General features: G+C 55.1%; 1 long non-coding RNA gene across 1 annotated transcript; it reads right to left on the reverse strand.

Annotated features, from left to right (window-relative positions):
* Window positions 1–1,206: 1,206 nt before the first annotated feature.
* Window positions 1,207–1,721, reverse strand: LOC122933953. The gene is made up of 3 exons (XR_006388617.1): window positions 1,600–1,721; window positions 1,442–1,520; window positions 1,207–1,345 (listed from the first exon to the last, which is right to left on the reverse strand). It is a non-coding gene; the product is annotated as an uncharacterized LOC122933953 (long non-coding RNA).
* Window positions 1,722–11,361: the final 9,640 nt, after the last annotated feature.

Raw genomic sequence — 11,361 nt, forward strand, 5'->3', positions numbered from 1 at the left:
TTGCATATCATTAACATGTCGATCGATCCTGTCATTTCCATAATTCAACAACTTTTCCTTCTTAGTGTTGCAATTTCAATGCTGAGGAGTGTAAAGATGTGGTGGGTACATAAGGAGCACGTGTGAACCGAGGAAACCTCCGCTCAACGCAGTTCGGACACCGCCAGGTCATGATTAAGAACCATCTGGTTCGAAACGCGTAGACCGTATTGGGGCTTGCACCTTGAGGATTTTTTACCGCAGTATATTTGGTTTTGTGGAATAAAACATCGTTAAGCACGAAAAATTGAGGTGCTGGATTTTTTTCCTTTCAAGTATTTGGACACCACCAGTCCTATTCCATGACCCACATGTTATATGTCTTGCTACAGATTTAGGTGAGGAGATGAAGCAGCCACAGCCCCCACCCCATTACCGGCAGGATCAACATCCCTTCAATTATTGATATTTGATATATGTGAGAAAAGGACGGCTACATCCCCCAGGTGTATTCTGTGGCACGATCATCGGGTGGGAGCTGTGGCTGCTTCACGACCTCACATAATGTGTGTCAAGACGTATAACAGGTAGGTCATATATAACGACTAGTGTCAGAAACGCGTTGACCGTGGCTTCCCCTGTTCACACATACTTCGCTGTACTGTTTTTATATTACACTGATGATGGTTGGAACATGTTTTTGAAGGACTTAGAAAAGCTAGATTTATTTTATATTTGGAGGATTGTGCTGGATCTCATTCCAACATCAAGCTGCATTTAAAATGGAGCCAGAATCTCCAGCTGATCACAGCCTCACCAACATCAGAAGGGCATCGAGTGGGCGCCAAGCCTCCAGACCCTGCTGACGTCACCCCCCCCCCCCCGGAGCAGAGAATCTCAGGAAGCGGAGGAGAAGACTGGAGGGACTCCACGGGTGTCCAGTCACCGCTGGGCCTCAGAGAGGCTCCTCATCTTCACTGGTGCTCCAGAGGAGCAGGGAAGAAAGGTCTGCGGCAGGCTCCATTACACAAACCTAAGAGCCCAAAGTAAGTCTGAATGACCGCACCTCCTGCCATGTGAAGATGTCCTCTCCCTACCTAGAAGGACAGGAAGACACAGAGGAGAAGATGCTTTACCCTCACTGTCCCTGCCTGGTGGAAGGAGGATCATCTCATGGTCAGGAGCCATCCTGGAGGGGGAAGAGGGAAATGTAAAATGGTCTTTGGTTCAATCTCTTTCTGGTCAGATTCTGTGGAGACTTCAGCTCCATCTACCTGATGGTTCTCTGGGAGCTTCTCCTCTGGACAGTCCTGGGAATACAGAGGACAGGGACATCTCTCGGGGGGATTTCCTTCTATGAGTCCATCTGTAGGAAACACACAGGGACAGGAGAGATTATTACATGTGATGATGAGATGATGGGAGTAGTATCCAGGGGACCCATGACAGCCCTCCTCCTTACCCTGCTGATCGCCCCATAAATCCGTCTCCTCTTCTTCTTCATCTTTAACCTCAACCTTAACATCCATCAGATTTTCATCCTGAAGAAGAGAAATGTAAAATGATCTTTGGTTCAGTCCCTTTCTGGTCAGATTCTGGGGAGACTTCAGCTCCATCTACCTGATGGTTCTCTGGGAGCTTCTCCTCTGGACAGTCCTGGGAATACAGAGGACGGGGACATCTCTCGGGGGGACTTCTCCTCCTGGAGTCAGAACCTATAGGAGATAACACACAGACTGAATACTGAGCGCCACAAACAGGAGGAGGAACTCTGCTGTCAGCCGCCTATTCTGCCGCCATCTTTGTAAATCCTCTTGTGGATCCTGAAATGCGGCAGAGGAGAACAGAAACCTGCGGGTGGATTAGGGTGGAGTTCACCCCGCTGCCCTCTGAGCGTCCAGATGATTGGGGTGTGGCAGTCAGCAGCCTTGAAGTCTATGGGCAGCCGGCAGCAGTTTATGAGCCGCAGATTCACCAGACATTTTACAGGAGAATTTCTGACCCTTTGGTTTTCTGCTTATAATGTAAAAGAGACCGAAAGGGCAACCCTCATAGAGGGAGAAGAGCACCCCCCAATATTAGGGCTGAACCCCCATAGAGGGAGGAGAGCGCCCCTCCGATATCAGGGCTGAACCCCTATAGAGGGAGGAGAGCGCCCCCGATATCAGGGCTGAACCCCTATAGAGGGAGGAGAGCGCCCCCCGATATCAGGGCTGAACCGCCATAGAGGGAGGAGAGCGCCCCCCCCCGATATCAGGACTGAACCCCCATAGAGGGAGGAGAGCGCCCCCGATATCAGGGCCGAACCCTCTTGACTGACACTAATCATTGGCCTCAGATGTAATTAGACTGTGACCTGGAGGAAAGGTCCCCTCTGCAGTAGTGTTGAGCGAACTTGTGATTAAAGTTCGGGTTATGGAAGAATCGCGCTATGGATTCCGCTACCACGGACCGGAACGGAAATTTAGGATCCATAACGCGATTCTTCGATAACCCGAACTTCAGACACAAGTTGGCTCCACACCAGTCCATCGTCTGCGGGGTATCAGCTGTAGGTCCAGGAGTGGCGGGTCCTTCTGTCCGGTCACTGGTCGGCGGGTCCTTCAGTCCGGTCACTGGTTGGCGGGTCCTTCTGTCAGGTCACTGGTCGGAGGGGTCCCTCTGTCAGTAATATATAAAGGGGATCTCCGGCTTTTACTACTGATGACCTTTCCTCGGGATCGGTCACCAATACCAGGTCGGTGGGGTCCGCCACATGCCGTGTCCTGTCAGCAATCCCCCGGAGAGCCCCAGTCACAGACGTCCCCCCCCCACCCACTATATATTGTAGTGCGCTCCGCCGTCAGCCATCCCCCGGAGAGCCCCAGTCACAGACGTCCCCCCCCCACTATATATTGTAGTGCGCTCCGCCATCAGCCATCCCCCGGAGAGCCCCTGTCACAGACGCCCCCCCTATATATTGTGGTATGCTCCGCCGTCAGCCATCCCCCGGAGAGCCCCTGTCACAGACGCCCCCCCCCCTATATATTGTAGTGCGCTCCGCCGTCAGCCATCCCCCGGAGAGCCCCTGTCACAGACGCCCCCCCCCCCCCTATATATTGTCTGTGACAGGGGCTCTCCGGGGGATGGCTGACGGCGGAGCGCACTACAATATATAGGGGGGCGTCTGTGACAGGGGCTCTCCGGGGGATGGCTGAAGGCGGAGCATACCACAATATATAGGGGGGGGGGCGTCTGTGACAGGGGCTCTCCCCCTATATATTGTGGTACGCTCCGCCGTCAGCCCCTGTCACAGACACCCCCCCCTATATATTGTAGTGCGCTCCGCCGTCAGCCATCCCCCCGGAGAGCCCCTGTCACAGACGCCCCCCCCCCCCTTATATATTGTGGTACGCTCCGCCGTCAGCCATCCCCCCGGAGAGCCCCTGTCACAGATGCCCCCCCCCCTATATATTGTAGTGTGCTCCGCCGTCAGCCATCCCCCGGAGAGCCCCTGTCACAGACGCCCCCCCCTATATATTGTAGTACGCTCCGCCGTCAGCCATCCCCCGGAGAGCCCCTGTCACAGACGCCCCCCCCCCTATATATTGTCTGTGACAGGGGCTCTCCGGGGGATGGCTGACGGCGGAGCGCACTACAATATATAGGGGGGCGTCTGTGACAGGGGCTCTCCGGGGGATGGCTGAAGGCGGAGCATACCACAATATATAGGGGGGGGGCGTCTGTGACAGGGGCTCTCCCCCTATATATTGTGGTACGCTCCGCCGTCAGCCCCTGTCACAGACACCCCCCCCCTATATATTGTAGTACGCTCTGCCGTCAGCCTCTGTCACAGACGCCCCCCCTATATATTGTGGTACGCTCCGCCGTCAGCCCCTGTCACAGACACACCCCCCTATATATTGTGGTACGCTCCGCCGTCAGCCCCTGTCACAGACGCCCCCCCCTATATATTGTGGTATGCTCCACCGTCAGCCCCTGTCACAGACGCCCCCCCCCTATATATTGTGGTACGTTCCACGGTCAGCCCCTGTCACAGACGCCCCCCCTATATATTGTGGTACGCTCCGCCGTCAGCCCCTGTCACAGACACACCCCCCTATATATTGTGGTACGCTCCGCCGTCAGCCCCTGTCACAGACGCCCCCCCCTATATATTGTGGTATGCTCCACCGTCAGCCATCCCCCCGGAGAGCCCCTGTCACAGACGCCCCCCCCCCCTTATATATTGTGGTACGCTCCGCCGTCAGCCATCCCCCCGGAGAGCCCCTGTCACAGACGCCCCCCCCCCTATATATTGTAGTGTGCTCCGCCGTCAGCCATCCCCCGGAGAGCCCCTGTCACAGACGCCCCCCCTATATATTGTAGTACGCTCCGCCGTCAGCCATCCCCCGGAGAGCCCCTGTCACAGACGCCCCCCCCCCTATATATTGTCTGTGACAGGGGCTCTCCGGGGGATGGCTGACGGCGGAGCGCACTACAATATATAGGGGGGCGTCTGTGACAGGGGCTCTCCGGGGGATGGCTGAAGGCGGAGCATACCACAATATATAGGGGGGGGCGTCTGTGACAGGGGCTCTCCCCCTATATATTGTGGTACGCTCCGCCGTCAGCCCCTGTCACAGACACCCCCCCCCTATATATTGTAGTACGCTCTGCCGTCAGCCTCTGTCACAGACGCCCCCCCTATATATTGTGGTACGCTCCGCCGTCAGCCCCTGTCACAGACACACCCCCCTATATATTGTGGTACGCTCCGCCGTCAGCCCCTGTCACAGACGCCCCCCCCTATATATTGTGGTATGCTCCACCGTCAGCCCCTGTCACAGACGCCCCCCCCCTATATATTGTGGTACGTTCCACGGTCAGCCCCTGTCACAGACGCCCCCCCTATATATTGTGGTACGCTCCGCCGTCAGCCCCTGTCACAGACACACCCCCCTATATATTGTGGTACGCTCCGCCGTCAGCCCCTGTCACAGACGCCCCCCCCTATATATTGTGGTATGCTCCACCGTCAGCCCCTGTCACAGACGCCCCCCCCCTATATATTGTGGTACGTTCCACGGTCAGCCCCTGTCACAGACGCCCCCCCCTATATATTGTGGTACGCTCCGCCGTCAGCCCCTGTCACAGACGCCCCCCCCCTATATATTGTAGTACGCTCCGCCGTCAGCCTCTGTCACAGACGCCCCCCCCTATATATTGTGGTACGCTCCGCCGTCAGCCCCTGTCACAGACGCCCCCCCCCATATATTGTGGTACGCTCCGCCGTCAGCCCCAGTCACAGACGTCCCCCCCCACTATATATTGTAGTGCGCTCCGCCATCAGCCATCCCCCGGAGAGCCCCTGTCACAGACGCCCCCCCTATATATTGTGGTATGCTCCGCCGTCAGCCATCCCCCGGAGAGCCCCTGTCACAGACGCCCCCCCCCTATATATTGTGGTATGCTCCGCCGTCAGCCATCCCCCGGAGAGCCCCTGTCACAGACGCCACCCCCTATATATTGTAGTGCGCTCCGCCGTCAGCCATCCCCCGGAGAGCCCCTGTCACAGACGCCCCCCCCCCTTATATATTGTGGTACGCTCCGCCGTCAGCCATCTCCCCGGAGAGCCCCTGTCACAGACGCCCCCCCCCCCCTATATATTGTCTGTGACAGGGGCTCTCCGGGGGATGGCTGACGGCGGAGCGCACTACAATATATAGGGGGGCGTCTGTGACAGGGGCTCTCCGGGGGATGGCTGAAGGTGGAGCATACCACAATATATAGGGGGGGGGGGGCGTCTGTGACAGGGGCTCTCCCCCTATATATTGTGGTACGCTCCGCCGTCAGCCCCTGTCACAGACACCCCCCCCTATATATTGTAGTGCGCTCCGCCGTCAGCCATCCCCCCGGAGAGCCCCTGTCACAGACGCCCCCCCCCCCTTATATATTGTGGTACGCTCCGCCGTCAGCCATCCCCCGGAGAGCCCCTGTCACAGACGCCCCCCCCCCCTATATATTGTAGTGTGCTCCGCCGTCAGCCATCCCCCGGAGAGCCCCTGTCACAGACGCCCCCCCTATATATTGTAGTACGCTCCGCCGTCAGCCATCCCCCGGAGAGCCCCTGTCACAGACGTCCCCCCCCCTATATATTGTCTGTGACAGGGGCTCTCCGGGGGATGGCTGACGGCGGAGCGCACTACAATATATAGGGGGGCGTCTGTGACAGGGGCTCTCCGGGGGATGGCTGAAGGCGGAGCATACCACAATATATAGGGGGGGGGGCGTCTGTGACAGGGGCTCTCCCCCTATATATTGTGGTACGCTCCGCCGTCAGCCCCTGTCACAGACACCCCCCCCTATATATTGTAGTACGCTCTGCCGTCAGCCTCTGTCACAGACGCCCCCCCTATATATTGTGGTACGCTCCGCCGTCAGCCCCTGTCACAGACACACCCCCCTATATATTGTGGTACGCTCCGCCGTCAGCCCCTGTCACAGACGCCCCCCCCTATATATTGTGGTATGCTCCACCGTCAGCCCCTGTCACAGACGCCCCCCCCCTATATATTGTGGTACGTTCCACGGTCAGCCCCTGTCACAGACGCCCCCCCTATATATTGTGGTACGCTCCGCCGTCAGCCCCTGTCACAGACACACCCCCCTATATATTGTGGTACGCTCCGCCGTCAGCCCCTGTCACAGACGCCCCCCCCTATATATTGTGGTATGCTCCACCGTCAGCCCCTGTCACAGACGCCCCCCCCCTATATATTGTGGTACGTTCCACGGTCAGCCCCTGTCACAGACGCCCCCCCCTATATATTGTGGTACGCTCCGCCGTCAGCCCCTGTCACAGACGCCCCCCCCTATATATTGTAGTACGCTCCGCCGTCAGCCTCTGTCACAGACGCCCCCCCCTATATATTGTGGTACGCTCCGCCGTCAGCCCCTGTCACAGACGCCCCCCCCATATATTGTGGTACGCTCCGCCGTCAGCCCCTGTCACAGACGCCCCCCCTATATATTGTGGTACGCTCCGCCGTCAGCCCCTGTCACAGACGCCCCCCCCCTATATATTGTGGTACGCTCCGCCGTCAGCCCCTGTCACAGACACCCCCCCCCCTATATATTGTGGTACGCTCCGCCGTCAGCCCCTGTCACAGACGCCCCCCCCTATATATTGTGGTACGCTCCGCCGTCAGCCCCTGTCACAGACGCCCCCCCCTATATATTGTGGTACGCTCCGCCGTCAGCCCCTGTCACAGACGCCCCCCTATATATTGTGGTACGCTCCGCCGTCAGCCCCTGTCACAGACGCCCCCCCCTATATATTGTGGTACGCTCCGCCGTCAGCCCCTGTCACAGACGCCCCCCTATATATTGTGGTACGCTCTGTCGTCAGCCCCTGTCACAGACGCCCCCCCCTATATATTGTGGTACGCTCCGCCGTCAGCCCCTGTCACAGACGCCCCCCCCCCTATATATTGTGGTACGCTCCGCCGTCAGCCCCTCTCACCAGGTCAGACACTGAGGAGCAGACCTCAGGGCAGCATCACCTCGCATAGTCTGTGCTCGGTCAGGGCTCAGCCCCTGAATATGGATACACTAATCCACACTGACCTGAGCGGGTGAGGGGCCGGGGACTCTCCGTCATGGCGGCCGGACACCGGTGTGGAACTAGACAAAGAGCTGCAGGACCTGTGATGACGTCATGGTCATGTGATCAGAGCATCAGGGGGTGGAGTTCATTAGAGAACAGTTTGTACAGGACCTGTGATGACGTCATGGTCATGTGATCAGCGCATCAGGGGGTGGAGTTCATTAGAGAACAGTTGGTACAGGACCTGTAATGACGTCATGGTCATGTGATCAGCGCATCAGGGGGTGGAGTTCATTAGCGCAAAAGCGAAGAGGCGGTAAAGGATCTGTGATGATGTCAGTGGGCGGAGCCTTGTATCTCACCTACCTCCTCCTGTAAAATCCTCTGATATCACATAGTAACAGGCTGGACATGCTGGGAGTTGTAGTCCTCTCCTCTTCTACCTCCTCCTGTAAAGTCCTCTGATATCACCTAATAACAGGCTGGACATGCTGGGAGTTGTAGTCCTGTCATATTCTACCTCCTCCTGTAATGTCCTCTGATATCACCTAATAACGGGCTGGACATGCTGGGAGTTGTAGTCCTCTCCTACCTCCTCCTGTAATGTCCTCTGATATCACATAATAACGGGCTGGACATGCTGGGAGTTGTAGTCCTCTCCTACCTCCTCCTGTAATGTTCTCTGATATCACATAATAACGGGCTGGACATGCTGGGAGTTGTAGTCCTCTCCTCTTCTACCTCCTCCTGTAATGTCCTCTGATATCACATAATAACGGACTGGACATGCTGGGAGTTGTAGTCCTCTCCTACCTCCTCCTGTAATGTCCTCTGATATCACATAATAACAGGCTGGACATGCTGGGAGTTGTAGTCCTCTCCTACCTCCTCCTGTAATGTCCTCTGATATCACCTAATAACAGGCTGGACATGCTGGGAGTTGTAGTCCTCTCCTACCTCCTCCTGTAATGCCCTCTGATTTCACATAATAACGGGCAGGACATGCTGGGAGTTGTAGTCCTCTCCTACCTCCTCCTGTAATGTTCTCTGATATCACATAATAACGGGCTGGACATGCTGGGAGTTGTAGTCCTCTCCTCTTCTACCTCCTCCTGTAATGTCCTCTGATATCACATAATAACGGGCTGGACATGCTGGGAGTTGTAGTCCTCTCCTACCTCCTCCTGTAATGTTCTCTGATATCACATAACGGGCTGGACATGCTGGGAGTTGTGGTCCTCTCTTCTTCTACCTCCTCCTGTAATGTCCTCTGATATCACATAATAACGGGCTGGACATGCTGGGAGTTGTAGTCCTCTCCTACCTCCTCCTGTAATGTTCTCTGATATCACATAATAACAGGCTGGACATGCTGGGAGTTGTAGTCCTCTCCTCTTCTACCTCCTCCTGTAATGTCCTCTGATATCACATAATAACGGGCTGGACATGCTGGGAGTTGTAGTCCTCTCCTACCTCCTCCTGTAATGTTCTCTGATATCACATAATAACGGGCTGGACATGCTGGGAGTTGTAGTCCTCTCCTACCTCCTCCTGTAATGTTCTCTGATATCACATAATAACGGGCTGGACATGCTGGGTGTTGTAGTCCTCTCCTCTTCTACCTCCTCCTGTAATGTCCTCTGATATCACATAATAACGGGCTGGACATGCTGGGAGTTGTAGTCCTGTCATATTCTACCTCCTCCTGTAATGTCCTCTGATATCACCTAATAACGGGCTGGACATGCTGGGAGTTGTAGTCCTCTCCTCTTCTACCTCCTCCTGTAATGTCCTCTGATATCACCTAATAACAGGCTGGACATGCTGGGAGTTGTAGTCCTCTCCTACCTCCTCCTGTAATGTCCTCTGATATCACATAATAACAGGCTGGACATGCTGGGAGTTGTAGTCCTCTCCTCTTCTACCTCCTGTAATGTCCTCTGATATCACATAATAACAGGCTGGACATGCTGGGAGTTGTAGTCCTCTCCTCTTCTACCTCCTCCTGTAATGTCCTCTGATATCACATAATAACGGTCTGGACATGCTGGGAGTTGTAGTCCTCTCCTCTTCTGCCTCCTCCTGTAATGACCTCTGATATCACATAATAACAGGCTGGACATGCTGGGAATTGTAGTCCTCTTCTACCTCCTCCTGTAATGTCCTCTGATATCACATAACAGGCTGGGCATGCTGGGAGTTGTAGTCCTCTCCTACTTCCTCCTGTAATGTCCTCTGATATCACATAATAACGGTCTGGACATGATGGGAGTTGTAGTCCTCTCCTACCTCCTGCAATGTCCTCTATCACATAATAACAGGCTGGACATGCTGGGAGTTGTAGTCCTTTCCTCTTGTACCTCCTGTGATGTCCTCTGATATCATATAACAGGCTGGACATGCTGGGAGTTGTAGTCCTCTTACCTCCTCCTGTAATGTCCTCTGATATCACATAATAACAGGCTGAACATGCTGGGAGTTGTAGTCCTCTCCTCTTCTTCCTCCTCCTGTAATATCCTCTGATATCACATAATAACAGGCTGGACATGCTGGGAGTTGTAATCCTCTCCTCTTCTACCTCCTCCTGTAATGTCCTCTGATATCACATAACAGGCTGGGCGTGCTGGGAGTTGTAGTCCTCTCCTACTTCCTCCTGTAATGTCCTCTGATATCACATAATAACGGGCTGGACATGCTGGGAGTTGTAGTCCTCTCCTACCTCCTGCAATGTCCTCTATCACATAATAACGGGCTGGACATGCTGGGAGTTGTAGTCCTTTCCTCTTGTACCTCCTGTAATATCCTCTGATATCACATAATAACGGGCTGGATATGCTGGGAGTTGTAGTCCTCTTCTACCTCCTGTGATGTCCTCTATCATATAACAGGCTGGAACATACAAGGCAGTAGGTCGGCTGTCTCTGGGTAGTAGTACTTATAGTAGAAGTAATGTTGATAGTGGTGGTAGTAGTGGCAGATGCTTTGCATTAATGGCGGTGGTAGTAGGGGATTAGCAGCCAAGGTGGCCGCAGCAGCCATATGGTACAGGTTGGCAGCAACAGTGGCAAGATGAGGCACCGCCAGCAAAGCCAGGTCTATTCATCGGCATCAGTCAGAGGAGTGTGAGAATCCTCCCGAATCCAGGCTTGATTCATTTTGACAAAAGTGATGTTTTGGACACTGGCTGAGGACAACTTGGTCAGTTTTGGTGTCAGGACGCCTCTCGTGGCGCTGAAAACCCTCTCCGAGATGAGACTGGGGGCTGGGCGAGAAAGAAGATAGAGAGCACGCTGTGCCAGTTCAGGCCACTTGCCCAGAAATCCATGGGGTCAGGGAACTGGGAATGTGCCAGACTGGCCAGAGTTTAGGTAGGCCTGGACCTGGGCGGTGAGGTAGGAGCTTTCGGCTTGCTGATCGGCCCCAGCTGCTCCATCATGTTGAGGAGACTGAAATGGCTGCTGCTGTGACTTCTGCTGCTTGAGGCATCGAGAGGGTGGTGACTCTGTGGGCGGCGGAGAGGGGCCTCCCTTTCAGACCCGCTGGCGGCAGTCATCTGTTTGCTGTAAGCTATGACATGCCGCGTGCAGTGTTTACTGGTAATAACGTAATTTGGCCTCCTTTCTGTGGGAGAAAAACATTCCTTCATTTTGCTTTGACAGCGAGGGTCTAAAAGCATGGTTCTCCAGTAATCTTCAGACGGCGTGATGTCACCGATCCGCCTGTCACTGCGTAAGCGAGCATACAGGTCGCCATTGTGTCCAGCGTGCCCGAGGAGTCAGTTCTCTCCAGATCCG

This window comes from Bufo gargarizans, chromosome 4 (genome assembly GCF_014858855.1).
Source record: "Bufo gargarizans isolate SCDJY-AF-19 chromosome 4, ASM1485885v1, whole genome shotgun sequence".
Taxonomy (NCBI): domain Eukaryota; kingdom Metazoa; phylum Chordata; class Amphibia; order Anura; family Bufonidae; genus Bufo; species Bufo gargarizans.